Source organism: Platalea leucorodia, assembly GCF_965183815.1.
Source record: "Platalea leucorodia genome assembly, chromosome: 3".
Classification (NCBI taxonomy): domain Eukaryota; kingdom Metazoa; phylum Chordata; class Aves; order Pelecaniformes; family Threskiornithidae; genus Platalea; species Platalea leucorodia.
Genome location: NC_138825.1, coordinates 32,220,850 through 32,226,849, shown reverse-complemented (window position 1 = coordinate 32,226,849; position 6,000 = coordinate 32,220,850).

Genomic DNA, 6,000 nt, shown 5'->3' with positions numbered 1-6,000 from the left:
GCGCGCGCGCGGGGAGCAGGGCGCGCTGATGCTTACTCAGCAGCTCGTACGCATCGCCAGGAAACAACTCGTGCTTGCCCGACTGTGGGTGCGATCTTCGGTAACGTTGCGCAGAGGCACTTGAGAACGCTTTCACACTGGGAACTCCAGCGTTAGCCACACATGAGAACAGAAAGTGGGACTGGAAAACACTTCTAAGCTCTTTCAAGTATGGTATTATTTGCAGAAAAGCAAAGTTCCAGAAAACTGGAGCCACATAGAAGCTTGAGATAACTTTGTTGAATAGTTCTTGGCTGGAAGACAAAAAGGAACATTTAAATGTTCTGTGTAGATTGTTTCAGGATTAAACATCTTGAATTTTTGTTTCAAAATGCTCTCCCTTCTGGCAATTCTCTCAAAACTTCTGGTCATATAAATCTGAGTTATTGAAGATACTACTTGAGGACTCCTGTCAGAACAATATTTTGTTTAATTGGAAGTTTTTTTAAGCGCTTTATTCAGTTGAAAATCTCTGAAGTTTTCTTTTGGAATGTAGCTTGAAACAAATTATATTTTTCAGCTTATTACTTCTCGGTTCGCTGGCTGAACAGAAAGAGCTTTGCAAGTACCCAAGAGGGGATGGTGGGAAAACAAAAGAAATTCATAAATAAAAGCTTTGGTTGTGGCAAGTCATCCCTTGATGCAGCAGCTCCCCAAGGCCAGGCCTGGACCGCTTGTGCAGAGGTACCTGGACCTTCCTGTACCTTGCAGTTGCACCTACACGTGGCCAATGTGGGCCGCTCTGCTGATGTAGAGAAGTCATATATACTGCATTAATATAACAAGTGAGTGAAAACTTGCCTTCGCTCCCCCTCCACAAAAGCAACCTGCAAAAGGCAGAGCAGGAGCCCTTTGTGGGGCCTGAAGGACTGCGCCGTGCTGCGGCTAGGGCATCGTAGGGCGGCAGTACTGCCCTGGGACCGCAGAGCGAAACAAAACCCGACTGGTAGCAAGTTAACCAGCTCTGCACAGCGAAACACCCCTCTCTCGGCTCAACTCCTGGCAGACTTGGTTTTCCATCTGGTGAAAAATGGGGATGAAATCCCTCCCTTGCTACCCTTTGAAAAACACTTGAGTATCCTCCAAGGAGCTATAAGAGCGGCATCATTATAACTGGGAAATGAATTGCTCGCTTGCTGGATTTAGCAGCTTCCTGTTTAGGAAACGCGAGCTACCCTCTCAGGTTTCTGCTTGTTGTCAGCCTAGAAGAAGAGCCTCCAAGGCTGCAAAGCCTGTGGCGAGGCAGGGCTTCATTTGCTAATTGTCTCTGCCAGACAACGCCATTTACACTGAGCACAAAATCACCTCTGCCCTCCCCCGACCAGAAAATTGTTATATCCTTGAACTCCCAGGCTCCTGAAACAGTGCCCGGCATTGCAAACTCGGGCTGTGTGTGTCGGCTCCTCTCACAGGACAACAGAATATCAGGAATGCTTATTGCTGGTTAATTTACAAACAACATCCCTGTTTCCAGACCGAATTACGATATCGTAAGCAACTGCATTATAAAAAAGATGTCTGACTTGTCGTACATAATGTAATGAATCTTTTCCTTCGAGGACCGTGCTGTCCCTTGAAAGGCAATGCGAGCCGGGCACAGGACTGGCCTCTGCCATGAGCGCGCTGTGGAAGGGTCTGGGCCCCGGGCTCGCAGGCTGGCTGGGGTCTCTGGCTGTAGCGCAGGGCAGAGGCAGAAGGAAGGTTCAGAGGGGCCTTTGCAGCCAGGAGGCTGGCGAGGGGCTGCTTTACACCTGCTATTACTTTCACAGCCTGGTTTTTTTTTGTGTGTTTCTGTCAGAAAAGCTGGTGAAGCTGGGGTTTGCCTCCGTGAGAGCTTTTCAGTAAGGAAAATGTCTCCTATTTTACTCCTTTCATTGCTCTTTTGCTTTTTTAACATGTTACGCTTGTCATTTTTGCTGTTTAAAATCCAGATGTTCTGTCTACCTGCTTCTCTTCCTCCATCAGCCAGATGATCACAGTGGCTACATCAGTTCAAAATGGGATCAGATCTGAAAATGGCAGCTCTGCACCTTCAGGGGAATGACCTGTAAGGGTTTTTTCCTCCATAATTCAACACTTGCTTAACTTGGAGCACTGAGAAAGCTTTTGGATCTTGGTCTTCAGTTGGTGGACCTGTGGGGACATTTTTGGCTGTGAGATAATTGCTTTTTGTTCTGGAGACAACACAGCAGAGGAAACCAGCTCCACAGCCACAGCTTAGTTAAATGCTACAGTGACTGCTAATGGCAACAGAATAAGCCAGTGATACCTGGGTCTACTTTCTCTAACATCAGTCTTTAAAGATCAGGAGGCTATGTGTATTTTTTCTTTCCTTGTTCCAAAGACTGGTTCAGGCACATCTGACTGGGACGTGACATCTCCCAAGGGATGTGGTTAAAGACAAAGTCACCATTGCTGCTTTGGTGACTCCACAAAAACCTGACAGCCAGAGACTGTCGTGGAAGTGAGTATATCTGGGCAGCGGCGATGCTTCTCATCTCTTCCCTTGCTGGTTATGGGACTGCTAAAGATCTGGGCTTCACACAAGGCAGGGATACACTGTATGTATCTCAGTTGGCTTTTCCCATTCTGCAGCAGAAAGACAGAAGCGGAGGTATGAATCAATTATTAAAAATTATATAAAATATATATTAAATTAATAAAAATCATTAAAGTATTTGTAATGACCTTTCAAGAGTATCGTGTAAAAACGACCACTGAAATATAACTTGGTTCTCTGCAAGAGAAGAAGCGATTCTGAATTAAGGGTGGAGAGTACCCAAACCATCTGGAGCTCCTCCCAGCAAAAACGAGGGGTGAAAAGGCTTATTTCTCCCCATTTAAGCAGACGGGGAATACTAAACACCTGTGTGATGCAGGGAAGAGAACAGGCAATGTATCGGCGTTAGGAGGGAAGCAAAGACGAGCAGTCTCCCTCGGAGGGGACTGAGCAATGAAATTCTCCCCTTTTCGCCGGGGTTCAGTTGTACGCCTCCAGCGGGGCTCCTGCTCGGGGGGACCGTGGCAGCCTTCTCCCTCCCTCTGCCCCCCCAGAAACCCCCCACCACTCTCTTGTTTCCTCTGTATCGTGGGAAAGAAGGGGGAAAAGTCAGAGCTAGTATGTTGTTCACTTTGATTTCCAGTTAAGACTTTGTACGAACAGCTGAAGGACTTAATTCTGTTATTGCTGCAGAGGATCCTCGTTCTGCGTGAGTTACACTGAATACACTCACAAACCAAAGTATCCGCAGTTATGAAGAAATGCTCTTCAAAAACCTTGTCCTTAATCTCATTTGAGTATGAAACTAAGGGGCTGGCTTTTTAAGGTGGCCCTCTTGAAGCTTGCCCAAAAGATTACTGTATAAATGTGAAGAATGCTCTGGAAGCTCTTGAATGGAGACGTTTTATTTCCAAATAACCACAGGAGTTAACTGTTTGTAGCAAAAAGATGATTAATGGCATTGTGGCTAAAAAAAGGTGAGTCCCTAAACTTGATGGCATAGTATTTGCATATTACCTCAATGTTAGAGTTTCTCACACTACCTTTGTTTATTTTTACTGGAAGAAGCACAAGAAAAGCATGATGCTCGCTTAAATCTCCATAAATCCAAACATCTGAAGCTACATTACTCCTTTTTCCTGGCTCTGTTCCTCTCAGCAAGCACGCCGCTTGCATGCTCACTCTCGTTTTTCCCATGAACTACAGGGTGTAGGCCAAAATACCCTTTGCAACTGGTAACTTGCTAGGCACACTAGGTTCCAGTTAATATAGCAAATGGTTGTTTCATAATGCTTGAAGTATCTGTGGCATGAATAGATTAAAAGTCCTGAAATCGGCAGGAAATAATAAGGAGCATTTTTTGTTTTCCACAGGGTCAATTTTATTCATCTGGTGAAAACATCTTACAACGACCAAAAAAAAGGTAAGCTACACAGAAAAGCTATTCCAACAACCGCGTCAGCAGTATCCCAGTGGCGGGTCGGAACCGCTCGTACGCGCGGAAGCCGAGCACCTCCCTCTGCGCCGGCTCGGGCAGGTTCTTACTCGCGTCGTCACCGGCCGCTCCGCAACGGCGCGGTGTCGCGTCCCTGTCGGTGGTTTTAGCTACAGGCTGGTTGCTGTGGGGAAACGAGCTGGACCTTTTAGCATCCAGTTACGTGGGAACGCGCCTTGGTTTGCTGGAGGTGAAGGTGTGAGCCAGTTCATTAAAGGCAAAGTTGGAGGAACCATCTCAGCAGCTGCTGGGTCAGCGGGTACCTCCCCTCCTGCCAACATCACCGAACCGATGGATGGTTCGGCTTCTCATTTCTAAGAAAACAACTCTATTTGACCATGCGCCGACATCCTGCAGCACTGACCAACTTGACAGTAGGGAGACCGTGGCCTGGAGCCAGGCTTAGGGACCAGTCAGAGGGCTGGTTAAACCAGCGGGTGCGGGCGGGCACGCGGACGGCCGCTGCAGTTGTCCCTTTGGGCATAGAGCAGCTCTCCTTAGCCAAATATGTGACCTGCTGGGGGAGGGAGAGACGTCTCGGCTACACATGCTCATTGCATAATTGTCAAATATGCCTGTAATACAACTCCATCAGAGGCAATTATCGCTGCAGCGCGGTTGCTCTGGGAAGCCTTCCTCTCCTAGGCCGAACTGCAACTATCAAATCTCTGTCAGTTTGGCTGAAAAAAGATCACGGCAGTGATGTCTTTTCACTAAAAGGATCGTTTCTCACTCTGCTGTCATTAAAACAAAATATAAACTAGCTAAACTCTGTCTTCACCAAGACTCTCCAAAAATGGAACATTTTTTGGATAAAATAACTGTAATCCAAACTGCAGCAGTCAGTGCTGTGCCTACTTTGGTAGCCAGCCAGTGAATTTTAAAGTAAACACCCTCCAGGACTGTTCTCCATTTGGATTTATTAGTCATTACCAAGAAAAGATAATTAGCACTTCTGAAGCATTGTGATAATCAGTAGCATGAACTGTTACCAATAGAAACGGGCCGGGGTACGCGTGCAGCGCAGGAATATGGCAGCGCCGTCGCGCTCCCTGTATGGACCGAGTACACCGGTGGGCAGATCCTCAGCTGGAGGAAATGCTCATAAATACCAACAGCTCCGGTGGAGCTAATGACAGTTTACACGGGGTAAGGCAATGAGGGGGGGCTGTTCCCTGGCCTGTTGGGCTTCTCCTTCTGCTATCCTGGTGGCAAAGTCATTTTTGTTGCAATATACAAACCTTCTTGTCGGTAAAAGGCAACGGCAACTACTACTCCTTTACGGCACAGCAGAAAAATAGGAGCTAATTATTTTTCTTTTGTATGCACCCTGCCAACACAAAGGAAAATAACCTTGTGCTGGAACAAGAGGAACCTGGGTATACCTGCATCCTTTAGGCAATGATGCCTTTTTTCTCTTCCTCTTTCTAAACTAATGAGAAAACTCTGTTGGACTCAAGTCAGTGCTAAAAGTCACAGAATTGGTTATTTCACTTATTGTTCCCCAAACTTCCATTACTTATGATCATCTGTAATAATCATGTAAGGGATGGGATGTAAATCTTTTATGTTCTTAGTCTCAAACCCTGAGCATTAAGCAGGCCAGGCTCCCTGCTATACAAAGAATTATTACTTACTGAGCTCAGGGAAGTAGGTCCATTAGATTTATCAACGTTGCTATCTAAATAAATACCACAATGCATAGGCTTGTCTGAAGTAGTTGTCTTTGTTTTTCTGTACCTGGAAGTATGAACAAAATCCATGCTGAAGAACAAAAGGTAGCATATAAGCTTGGGAAGGCTTCTGTTTTGGTGAGCATGAATAACAGATGTAGCTAGAGGATTTATCCCCGAAATACTTGCAAATCTGCAACAACCGCGCTCTTTCCTGCACTGTGCAGAGCATTTCAGGCCAATATAACACCCCTCCAGCCAACGGGTGCTTCGTATCCTCTGGGAAGCATGCA